The sequence below is a fragment of the Dama dama genome, chromosome 28 (genome assembly GCF_033118175.1).
Source record: "Dama dama isolate Ldn47 chromosome 28, ASM3311817v1, whole genome shotgun sequence".
Taxonomy (NCBI): domain Eukaryota; kingdom Metazoa; phylum Chordata; class Mammalia; order Artiodactyla; family Cervidae; genus Dama; species Dama dama.
The window spans coordinates 57,479,970-57,492,959 of record NC_083708.1 but is presented as its reverse complement, the minus strand read 5'-3'; the positions used below and the strand labels follow the sequence as shown (position 1 = coordinate 57,492,959).

At 48.3% G+C, this 12,990-nt stretch overlaps 1 protein-coding gene across 6 annotated transcripts in view; it reads right to left on the bottom strand.

The window, feature by feature from the left end:
• Positions 1–12,784, bottom strand: part of BACH2 (BTB domain and CNC homolog 2) — a 379,241-nt gene extending 366,457 nt beyond the window's left edge. For all 6 annotated transcript variants that reach the window (XM_061131763.1, XM_061131759.1, XM_061131762.1 and 3 more), the window contains exon 1: positions 12,582–12,784. The gene's annotated coding sequence lies outside the window, so the exon portion shown is untranslated. The remainder of the gene's footprint in view (positions 1–12,581) is intronic.
• Between the last annotated feature and the right edge of the window lie 206 nt (positions 12,785–12,990).

Here is a 12,990-nt window from a genome sequence, read left to right as displayed (position 1 = left end):
GCTCCCTGTGACGCCTGGGGTCTGCGGGTCTCAGCCCTTCAGCCCTGGAAACGGGGCAGCACCGTCCTTCCTGTCAGAGCTGCCCCTCCTCACTCTGACTCGCATTTTCTGTTACCCTTCCTCTTGGGATCGACAATGACTCACTCTGCAATCAGCTCGTCAGCGGTCCCACCACCCTCCACAATCGACGCTGTGGAGAAGGCTGGCGGCTTGGTGGACCAGAGTCCGGACCGGTTTTTTCCTTTCTCTGTTCAGGGAGGATTTGCTTTTCAGCCACATTTCCCTCAAAACACAGCCCCGCCGGGAGATGCTTACTGCACAGATTTCTAAATGATGAAATGATCTGAGTTTGGCGACTTGGTCATAACGAAACTAAAAACAGTAAGATGAAAAAACAATAGTGTGATCATCACACCTACAAAAAACAACTTTAAACTTGGGTGAAATCAAGAGATCAGAAAAAAAAAAAGCTCAAACTAATATTTTCCAACCTTTCACTAACAGCTCGGGCTAAAACCACATGTTTTGAAGGTCTTGCACTGTGTTATTATTAGAAGTCACAATTCTATTGATACTGATGAGTCATTCGTATCGGCGGAAACCAAGAACTTCCATCAACATCATGTTACACACAGTCACTGTGGCTTGGCTCTTTCTTTATTACTGGTCAAAGCTGCTTCAGAATGCTTATTGAAGCTGAAAAAAAAAAAAATGGAGGCAAACTCCACAAGGATGTGTAAAGCTTTCCTTTCCCTAACTGATCTCACTTGAATCATCTTTCTCAAGATAGTTCAGGATGCTCTGATCAACTGTATCTGCAAAAGGAAGTTTATTTATAAACCTCAAAAAAAGTAACATTTTCACTTTCCGATGAAAATAAGCAGAACTGAACTCCAAAAACAAACAGCGAAACCATTTCTGAAAACACATGCCAACTTTAAAATGACCCGAGGTCAGGTTTGAGTTTTTTTTTTTTTTTAACCTTAATAACATGCAACAGATACAAACAAAATCTGTCATTACTTAAGGACGTGAACCACATAAAACAAAGTGGGACTGGCTGCCGAACACCTCCTGCCCACTGCCCCGGTCCAGGCGCACACGCTTCACTGACACGGGGAGAAGTGGGTCAGAGCTGGGTCACACCAGGAAAACCTCAGCTAACTGTTCAGAAGAGTTCCCTCTGGTGCTAGGGAGGAAATAACAGCAGAGTCCCTTTCTCTTACTCTCGCCCCCCCCTCCCCTCTCCCTATAAAGAGCCCCAGAAAATTAAAAGGAAGTAAAAATCGGTTTTCTCTGGGGGCTTCCCAGAAATACTGTGATGCCCAAGCAGTCACTAAGGTAGAAACATGCCCAGTTTTCTACCCCGGGGAAACAAAAGCTGTGTCTGGTTGATGGAGGGAGAAGGGAACCCAGCTCGGCCGCGACCACAGATCTGAAAATAGTCTCCCTGCAGCGAATGGCCGAGGTGCTCTCCAAGGCGGCGCTGGTGCTGTGGGCCGCCGGCCTGGGGCCAGCTGAGGGCTCTAACAGCCGCATGAGTCAGCACGCGCGGCTGCGAGGAAACTGCTGACACGCCAAACGGCTCTCCAGACAGGAGGTGCACACGCCTACCCGGCAAAAACAAAAACAAGGTACATGCAAATCGGCAAACAGGAACCTCTGTCCCCTCACCGTTCCTATTTTCCAAGGTCCAACCCCGAGCAGACACAGGTCAGACGCGGCGCAGAGAGGCCGCTGCTCAAAAAGCGGGGGTGACAACCAAAACTCCTGAAGAGGGGAAATAAACAACTCGCTCTCCCTGTTGGGATGCGGGAACAGCTGCACTCAAATCTCACGAGCCAGTTCATTTTCACCAGTTTTAATCTTAACTGGATTTAACTGCTTTTCCTCCCTTCTGACAGAAATCAAAATAGTTGCCCGATCGACCACAAAAACTGCTAACAGACAAGCACAGTTCCTGTTTTTCAGAGGGGACTTACTTTCAAACCCACAACGTCGAGATGTTTAACACAAGTGGAAATTTAAAATTTATTGTTTGATGTGGGAGCTTAAACCTGTACACGAACTCGGATCCCACGAACGTCCTGGTGTAATCACGTCTCGGGCTGGGTCCTACGCGTCTTTTCACCTTCTTTCTCTCACTGGATACTGGACCCAAAACTCCAGAGGGAAACGGGTTATTCGGAACTCAGAACACATCATCCCACACAGAAACACCACCATGTTCAGGATATTCCATGAAGGTTGTCTCAAATTTAAAATTCGAGTCAGAGGTTACGTTTGTTTTAAAAGAGGAAATAACAGTATAACAATAGTTCCAAAGCCAATTAAAAACTAAAGAAAACATTATGGAGTGACTGTTTGAAACGCCTCCTTAGAGGCAGTCTTCTAGGTGAGACTTTCAGAGCTTGTCCAGTTTCCCTCTGGTTCTCCAACACGACCTTCCGTGGTTAATCCCACTTTAAAATGCATGACCCTCTCCCATTTTGCCATAACATATCATCAGGAAACTCTTTCATCGGCTGTGAGTTTCGATTTTTTTGTTGCTGTTGTCCCAAAAAATTCACCAAGAGTTGGAACAGAAAAAAAAAAAAAAGGAAGGAAGAAGAGCTACAGAGAGGGGGTACCAGACAGAGGAGACCAGAGAGAAATGGCGTCAGAGACACAGGAAAGCACAGACGCAGCCCTAAGACAGAAGAAGATACGAATTGGGGAGCGGTCCCCCTGCTAGACAGCGTCCTCCAGAGAGCAGGGCCTCCCGGCCCCCAGAGCATCAGAGGGGAGCACGGCAGGACATTTCCCCGGACTGACACTAGATGGCGCCAGCAACTCAACATAGCATGGTTGCCGGCGGAGTCTGCCTGGGGGAGGGGCAGGGTGGAAGCCGGCTCAGACTCATCCCCACCGGGCATTCAGAAGGCAGCAGGTCCATCTGAAAGCAGCAGGGTTGGGACGTCCCTGGTAGTCAGGTGGTTAGAACTCGGTGCTCCCAACGCCGAGGGCACAGGTTCAATCCCTGCTCAGGGAACTAAGATCCCACATGCCAAAAAAATAAAAATTATTAAAAAAGCATAATTTCATTGAACAGTCAACCTCTCCAAGTGTCCACTTGTCACCACCAGTCATGCTCATGGCACGGGGCATGTCACTTTTGAAACAGACTTATCAACTCAATTTGTAATCAGTAGAAGTGTAGGGTGGGGAGGCAGATGGGTGAAATCCACTCTTTTTTTCTTCTTCTTCTTCTTTTAAAATTCAACATTTGGGATGGGGAACACATGTAAATCCATGGCTGATTCATGTCAATGTATGGCAAAAACCACTACAATATTGTAAAGTAATTAGCCTCCAACTAATAAAAACAAATGAAAATAAATAAATAAATAAAATTCAACATTTAAGGATAATAGAGTATTTCAGGTTCCCTGCTACTGACTAACTGACAAAAATTCCTAGTTATAGACCAAGTGGTTTTCCCCTGAACCTCCGTTTAAATGTCAAATAACACACCATCTTGCTACCCAGGTTTATGCAATCAGATCGAGTGTCTGGCAAGAGAAAGGTGATGCTTTCTGACAAACGTATTATCACATTAAAAATCATCTGCTCTTCATATTTTTAATACTACTGTGTGGTTTATACATTCTAATCTGCTTGCCCATATTCTCTGTCTCCACGGCTGGATTTATACAGAGCACCCTCTTTACTCAGAAAGTTCCTGCCATCACCAGGTTACCAGTGTATGAGATTCTACTAGCCCCATCGCTAGGGTTTTTACTTCTTTCACTTTATCTCCTATTAATAAGCTGATGCTTCAGAAACAAGTAATACACTTGGTTGTTGCTGCTCAATCCCTGGGTTGGAAGATCCCCTGGAGAGGGGCATGGCAACCCACTCCAGGATTCTTGCCTGGAGAATCCCATGGACAGAGCGGCCTGGTGGGCTTCAGTCCATGGGGTCGCCAAGAGTCGGACACGACTCCACACCTAAACAACAACAACAAGAGACAGTTTTCATAAAATCCTTTTCTGAGATTGGTTTTGAAAGTCAAGGAGGGGACTGGTTAAGTGCACTGGGCGGCCTCAAGGAAGCAGAGCAGAGAGTGAAGTCAGGACAGAAAGTGGACACAGGGAGAACTAACAGCAAGCCTTGCCTGGCTTCTTCCCAACGAAGTCAAGGTCATCACCCCAACACCGATCTTCTCAAGGAGATACATGAAAAGCAAGGGTTAACTCTAAGTCAGTCTACATTTTCCACTTGCTGAATGGGTAATAATATCTTTTATAGTTAATTTCATTTTTTTTCACAGTTTGACTCTTCAGGGCTCATTCATTTGCATAATATGGAAGCCTGAACCTCTATAGATGTTCTACAAATCAGTGCAAGTAATTCTCACACTAAATCAGCAGCTTTAAATTAAGCTCATCATTGTTTGCATAGAAATCTTTATGCACTCATCTGCTTGATTTTTTTAATCACTTAAAACCTCCAACAGTGACACGCTAAGCATCTCCCCATTTAGCCATCTCCAAAATTTGAACTAAATACTGAAAAATAAGCACAGTACAGTCATATGCTTGATCATTTCCCAAATTGAGCTTCAAGCGTATGCTTAAACGTTCCAGCAGCTCCAAGGATAATGCCGCTTGACTAAAGATGACAACTTGGACGTCCGGCCCAGGACACAGCTGAGTCAGCATTCTAAACAGTCACCCTGCAAACCCGGGGTAATTGGGGTCACTACCAAACCAACTGCCTAGCGGAGTCCTTTAAAATCATTCAAATCTCCTGTTGAGAGTTGCAACATGCTAATCTGGCAAGATAATCTCTTCCTGAAATTGACTAGGATGGAGCAAAGGTTACCTGTTTTTATCTGTTACTAGCAGCTAATATTTCTCATTAGGAACTCTGATGGAATTGGTTCTGAATGAAATTTTTCCTTCTCAGTAGAAAAAAAAAAAAAAAGAAAGCAAGCTATAAACAAATTCTTCACTTAACAGGAGGGTGGGAGCATGAGTTACAGAAAAACCCTGGGAAGAGAGTCATAGGATTCATGTTCTGTGTCTACTTCTTCCTGTGTCTTGGCATGTTATCACTTCCATCCTCTGAATCCTCAGACGGACGCTGAGAACTGAGGAATGCAATTATCAGAAGGTGAGTTAGGTGAAAGGAGAAGGACAAAGGATGCATTCACTCAGGCTCACTGAGAAATTATTTTCCAATTTTTTCTTTCAAATAGATGTCAATAAAATATCCAATAGAGTGAGATGGCCTATATTTCCACTTCTGAGATGTGATGGAGAGCAAAAAGGAAGAGGGGGTGCAGAACAGCAGGTGTTTAAGAGAACAGGTTCTAGCATCAGACACCTCACGTCCAAACCCAGCTCAGCCACTCATTAGCCAAGTGACATCCATGCCTCAGTCTTTAATGACCACACCTGCCTCCGGGTGGTTATATGAATTGAGTAGTTAATATGAAGAACACACACTTAAGACTCCCAACACAGGTTAGCTATCACAGGAAAAAAAGGAGAGAGAGGCGTTTTAGCACATAATAAATCCATTTGTTTTAAACAGACGCTGTCTGCACTCCTAAATTGTGCTAAGAACAGTCTGTATAATCATCCTGGGTCTGCAGAGGCTGGAGACCCTGCCGGTCTGGGACAGGCAGGGGCTTCTGATCAGCTGGACTCTCATTTTCACCAAAGCCCCTCGCCCCGGGGCCCATGCATATTAGACAACTGGGAGGGCATGCCTGCAGGTTCTAATCACTCAAATATTGTCCAAATGACCCTCAACATGCCCAAAACAAGAATGCTAACTTGCATTTTTTTTTTTCCAGTAGGGAAACAATATTCTTGGCAATTAATTCTGTTTTTATCAGGTTCTAAAGACATAGGTAAATAAATCAATTCTGGACTCTGTATACAGGAACCATTATTGGCCAAAATGACTCAACAGGTTATACCATGGTTGATGCAATATTCCAAAGGGCCACAGATAGGAGGGAATTAATAGGCTTGGGAGACTTCTTGTTTAGTTGGTCAGTCATGTCCAACCCTTTGAGACCCCACGCACTGCAGCACGCCAGGCTTCCCTGTCCTTTACTGTCTCCCGGAGTTTACGCAAAGTCATGTCCATTGAGTCAGTGATGCCATCCAACCCTCTCATCCTCTGTCATCCCCTTCTCCTCCTGCCCTCAATCTCACAGCATCACGGTCTCTTCAAATAAGTCAGTTCTTCCCATCAGGTGGCCAAAGTACTGGAGTTTCAGCTTCAGCATCAGTCCTTCCAATGAACACCCAGGACTGATCTCCTTTAGGAATGACTGATTGGATCTCCTTGCAGTCCAAGGGACTCTCAAGAGTCTTCTCCAACACCACAGTTCAAAGGCATCAATTCTTCAGTGCTCAGCCTTCTTTACAGTCCAGGGAGAGTAGGGGGAAACCTAGCTAGTTTCAGACAGGTTCAGATGGCAGCTGACTCCATAATTCCTTGGGCTAGGCTGCCCCAACCTCCCATCCAGGTCACACCCCCTCCAGTATATCCTCCAGTGCACATAATACCTTTCCCTGTTAGAGTCTGCAATAAGTCATCTGTGGCTATCTGATAAATGTCATCCCTCCTACTAGATGGGGTGCTTCATGAGGTCAGGGCTGGAATGGGGCTTGCTCCCCAAAAGCATCATGTTCACCCAGCACTACATCTGCCATGTAAGGGATACTCAATATCTGTTTAGTGAATGAATGAGCCACTTGCCTCTAAAGTATGCCACTTCTGGACACCTGGCCCATTTTATGCCATCCATGAGCTCCCGATAATTAGGAGAATACAGGATGGGAAGAATATAAAATCTGCCTATTATCTGTAGATCCTGGGAGACTAAGCGAACTCGCTGAGCGGCACCTTGACTTTGGTTTTCTACGGATAAGAACAGGAATAACCACACTGGGATCTCCCAGCTTTAAACTCCAAAGTCTAAGCCTTTTACGGGTAGACACACGCAGCCTGAGGCAACTCCTGAAGCATCCACAGAAAGTGGCGAGGGAGAGACAAAAGGACAGAGTAAGACTGGAATTTTGACAATGGACTTGGAAATGCAGAATGCTTCCCTCTGCACTAAGCTGGAGTCCGTCCACATGCCAGCTGCTGGCTCAGGAATAAATGAAGATAATCACGAGAAGTATGGGAAAGCTGGAAATAGGAGGATGGCAGCACTTGGGGAAAGGGAAGCTGAAAGCTGACTCAAGCAGGAGAGAGAACCAGTAACCAGGCAGTCACTGGCAGGGGCATCGGTGCCGTGTCCTCCACCAGGAGTGGAACAAAGAGGTCAGGGAGGCAAACGACACATCTCAGCACCAAAGGCCAATTTATAATCAGGCTGAGGAACAAAAGAGAAGTTAACCAGGGTAATGTGCTGGAGAAGCCGTGATTATGAAGTCACTGGGGAAGACTGAGAGACATTTTGGCTGTAATTCCAATGACGAGGATGAAGAAGTACGTGAAATGCTTTCAGATTGGGAAGATTTACTATTTTGGAAAAAAGTAGCTCAAGGAAAAACAAAAGCAACATTCCTGCCTGATTTTTGAAGGACTGCCACTAGTAGGACCGGGTTCAATTTCCATATTCTTTAGAAAAGAAATGGTCCTTGAAAAGGACACACTGGTGCTTCTGAGACTTCCAGCTTCAGGGAAGCTGAGTGGCATGCTCATGGTGAGAGTAAGTTTCAGTCTTCAGGAAACTGACATTTGAAATTAACAAGAAAAAAAGGTGGGGGGAGTAAAAGCCTCAAATTGACAAAGAAACTACTTTTCTATTAAATATCATCACAGACCAAAAAATAAAAAAAGATGAGTAATAATTCTGGGCAATCTGAGTTTACAAAATGTTTAATTCATAGCAGGTTTTAGTTTGGACTTGAACAATGTGTAAATATTTACATGAAATTTTAAAATGGGACAAGAATAGGTTATATGCTGTCATCGGCAATCCAGGAGCGATTTTCTATCATTCCAAAGGCCTTGGTACTGCCTTCCCTAACACGGCTTCAGCTCTGCCAAAAGCTTCTTTTCTTCTCCAGAGTAATGCCAGGTTTTGCAGCCAGCCCTGACTTCTGAACTGCTTGTGCCTCTGATAGGGTCCTATGTCACTGGAACCTTCCTGACAGGCAGATGCGGTGCTTGCTGCATGAATCAGATTTTGACAGATTATGTTGCATCTTACATTGTTCCCTATTCCTTGTACTCCAGGGTAGAGACGGGGTTCTCTGTATGCTATGACCCCCAATGCCAAGCCCAGTCATTGACTCTGGGCTAGACTGTGTATACAGGACAGGGAAATAACCTTTAGACAGCCAGGGCAACACACACTGCCTTCTGGGGGAATCCTTTCCAATGAGAACCTTCCTCTTCTGTAGAATGGGCACAATGCCTGCTTTTCAGGGTTGCCTTGAGGAGTCGAGGAAGGAAATGAGGAGTCAATGTTCGGGGAAAGAGGCAGCACTGTTTCTGGCACATGGTGAACATTCAATAAACCACAGCTATTGTTTTAGTGGGTGCTGGCAAATGTCAAATTCTCCTGGAGGAGTCCTTAGGCATTAAACAGCCATGTTACCCAATCTGGTCAATAACAATTAGATAGAGGGCAAGTGACCCAAAGAAATAGATTATTTACCTGCAGAGGATTATATGGTGCCCTTGGTATTAATTATATGGCCTTTCACATTGTATTCTCTGTTAAAAAGAAAGCTATCAATCCCTGAGTGGGACTCAGTGTTGATTTCATTTGATTCCATTTTGGGTTTTTTGCCTTTTTCAATTTTCCTGACCACAGTTAACCATTCACTTGGTGTAGACTCAAAAATCATCTACGATGTGTCAGCCTTTAGGAAATAGCCAAAGACAGAAATGTTAACAGTAAGACGTTCTAGCTAACTCAGGAGTGGGCAGCCTACAGACCAGCCCCAGCACTTACAATGTTTCTGCCCAGTGTTATTAAAAAAAAGTGTGAGCAAATATTTAGAAAGTAGGGGATTCCACATCAAAACCCTGATATCCAGCTTCCCTCAGAAAAATCAGACAGCGGGGCGACACAAAGCCACTATTCCCAGCGCTTCCCGCCTGATGGCAAGGAGCTGGGATGGTGCAGCGGGTGCCTGCCACTCCACGCCATGCCCCCTCCTTGATGGTGAGCAACGAAGATGAAGGGCCCCAAGTTCGCGAACTATTAAGGATCTCAAGAAGAACAAGAGCAGAAGATGAAACCACGTGTGAGGTCCTTCTGAGAGGGGAGGGGTCCTGGGCAACGGTGCAGGTCACGTGCCCACCAAGCCGGTCCTGCTCCCCACCCCTCCGTCAGACAGGAGGGTGTTTACGAATCTGAGTATAAGCCAACATTTTCAAGAAGCCAGACACTGCACCCCCTGAAATCTGAGGTAGACAAAAACTAGGGCAGTGAAGCCCAGCCCCGCTGAGCTAGAGAGCCACTAGGATCTCTCTCCTCCCTTGTTAAGGCTGGATCCATCCCAGAGACACTAAGCAGGACTTAATCCAAGTAAAATTAAACTGCTCACAACAATACAGATTGGCCTGAGCCCTTTTGTCGGCGTCCCGGGAGCCTCGATCACAAATTCTGAGGAACAGTTCACAAGCACTAATGAGGAGGTCCTGTTGCCTGTGCAGGCAGTGGGCTCAGAAGTGAAGGGCTGGCCTAGGAGAGATGTGAACCTGACCATCTGTCTCTCTGCGACTCACTTTGATCACTAAATGAATTGCAACAAATTGAAGAGCACATGGCTAGAGTTAATTGTCTCATCTGTAATCTGACCCTACTTTTAGGCAGTTATTATTACCCTCTATCAGGTGGGAACATTTCCCACCATCGCTGCAAAATGCATTTTCCTGATGCACTGTAATGGATCATTAAATTCCATATGAGGATAACAATACTTTGCACTTCTGCAGTGCCTTTCATCCAGGGATGTCAGAGTACTTTACAAATAATTAAGCCCCTCACACTGTAGCCAGAGGTGAGTGACTGAAAGGGACTGGCCTAAACACACTGAGTCAAAGGCATAATTCAAAAGAAAGAAAATGAATGGCTTTCTCTCACACACTAGAAATGCTGAAAAGTTATGGGGGTGGGGGAGAGGGGTTCCCTGACTCCTTCCCTTTCATTCTGCCTTACCTCTTCTTCTTTATTGCAGATCTTCATATACAACATACAAAGAATGGACAGGTAAGTAACAGATGCTCACATAATTTAGCTCACAGACACATATATGAGGAGAACGCTCTTCCATGTAATCCTGGCATATACAGCATGAACTGACATTTCAATCCACCTGCAGAACTGACAGATACCGGAATTAACATGTTTATGATTACCAAATGGCAAACATAAAGCCTTCCAAAATCCCAAATGAAAATATTACTCGTCACAAATAAAGTACATTCTAACAAAACTTCTTTATTCCATGGTTGTGTTTTCCATATCTGGGGCACTCATCTGAATGATATTCAGGTTTCAGGAACAGCAAATAGGATGGAAGTGGGCAATCATCACATACTTTTTTTTAAAAGCAGAACACTAGAAGGGAAAAACATTTCAGCCACTCAAAAGTTTTGTGGTGAAATTATAAACTCCTGAAAAACTGCATTTATAATGGAAATGCTGACAGACCTTTCAGGGGAGCATTTTGATGCAACACTGTTATTTAGCCATCTCTCTTACAGACTGAAGGCTAATTCTAACAAGATGTCATTTTGACTCACATTTATTATTACCTGTAAGAATGAAAACCGCCCTGTACTCACAAGCTGTGAGCTTCAGGAGCAGCAGGGTGGGGCAATCTCACATGGTAAGCCAGACGCCGCTGCCTTACCAAAACAGCCCCTCCACCAACCGAGGGGCAGCCTTTCCCTCACAGCTTCTTTCATGTCAGCCAGAGCCTTCGCAGCTCAACATGCCTTTCCTACATGTTACATTTTAATGATCTGAGAAAACCGTTATCAGAGTTAACATCTCTAATTTTACTCTAAACAGACAAAAGCAAAATATCTCATTAGGCATCATCTCCGCCAAGGTTCCCACTAGGCAGGAAAGGATTTTTATCTAAAGTAATTACCCATTTTAGTTAAATACACTCAACAGATGAAATTTACACCGGGAGTGAGAGACTGCAGCACTAGACCGCGAAGGTGAAAGCCGAGGAACGCTGCGTCCCGCCGCTCCCCCCGCCAGGCGGCCGAGAGCGCGCAGCTCTGCCCGGGGCTGGGCGGCGTCGTCCCTCCTGTTTCCCGGGGGTCACGGGTCGTCGAGACGACGGTGACCAGACAGGCAAATTGCGAAGCGCTCCTTCTCCAGCCACAGACAAAACCATCTGACGGCGGTGCGGGAACTTCCCCCCAAGTTATCAAACTCGCTTACATGCGAGACGGTGCTGCAGATACCTCGCGCGCCCACGACCCTGGAAGCCTGGGGTGCGCAGTCCCTTTCACACGCACAAACCCGGCTCTGCCCGCTTCCTCCCACGGTCCCGAGTTCTTGCAAATCCCCGGCCAAACCGAGGTCGCCTAGGTGCTCACTCGAGTCCCCTCTCGCGGGCAGCTAGGGTAGTCCAAGGAGTGCCAACCGCCTCCCTCTCCATGGGTGCTCGGCTCCCGAAAAACTGCGAGACCCCACAGGGCGCCTCTGCGAGGGCGCGGTGGAGAGGTGTCCCCTGGATAAACTCCTCTCCTAGGTGGAGCCCAAAAGGGGTTTGCAGACTGAAGTGCAGGCATGCAGAAGAGGGTGTGTGTGTTGCACTTTGATTTCATGCAGAATCGTGGAAGAGGAAGGTGCAAGATTTTCCTGTCTGAAGGCACGAGCCCCTCGGTTCGAGCTCCCCGGGACTCATGCCAATGACCCGGTCCTTGGCTCGTAGCGATCGTACCCAGCGCGCAGCCCAAGGTCTGCGCCGAGAGTCCCTGAACTTGGGCTTTGATACCCCGCCAGTCGCTGCAGTCTCAGCTACCCGGCGGCGGCTGACAGCCGAGCGCAAAGCGGCGGCTGACAGCCGAGCGCAAAGCTTCGCGGAGCAACCCCGGGCGCCGACGCCGCGAGCTGGGAGGAGGCCGCCCGGCCTGGCACCGCGATCGCGGGCCGGGGGCCCGAGGGCAGGGCCGTGGGTCTGACAGCTGCTCCGGTCGCGCGGACGCGCGCCTCCCTCCAGCCCGCCCTCCCCACGCCTGACTTATTACCCTCTGCTCCTCCTCCCCCTGCTGTTCCAAAACACCCGTCGACGCGAGCAAAATACAATGCCGCCTCGCCCGCCGTAAACAGCCGGGCGAGAGAGCGCACGGCCGGAGCCGTGCGTCCGCCTGCTCAGCTCCCACCCCCTTCCCGTTCCTAGAAAATGCCATCAAAGCGGGCAGGGCGCTCGGCTGGCGGCTGCGTGCGCGCCGGGCAGCCGCGGCTCCCTTCCCGCGCCGCTTCCTCACGCCTCCCCGCCAGTCGGGCGAGCCCGCTCCCCCCGCGCCCCCTCCCCGGCCAGCTTGCCCCGCCGCGGGGGCCCGGGGCCCGCGGGCCACGGACTCACCTCGCCGGAGAACTTTGCGTTCTTCTCCGTCTCCTCTTGCCCGCGTCCTCCCGGCCCGCAGCCCCCTCCCGGCGGTCGGCGGATCGGGGAGGGGTGGGGGTCACCGAAAGCTCGCGGAGAGGAGGCGCATCACATGGCAGCGCGTCCCCAGCCCCCCGGGAGTGGCGGGAGGGGGAGGGGAAGGGTCGCGGGGAGGCCGGCGGCCGCGGGAGCGGGCAGGCGGGGCGGCGAGGGCGGCGGCGGGCGCGGGCTTTAGCGCTGCGGCGGCCGCAGCCGGGCGTGCACGGTGGCCGCTGGCGCTGCCGCTGCTGCTGCTGGCGAGGCGGCTGCTGCTCGGCGCTGTTTGCTCCGCGCCGCGCGGCTCGCGCTCTCCCCGGAACGCCCACACTCTCAATCGCTACATTGTTGA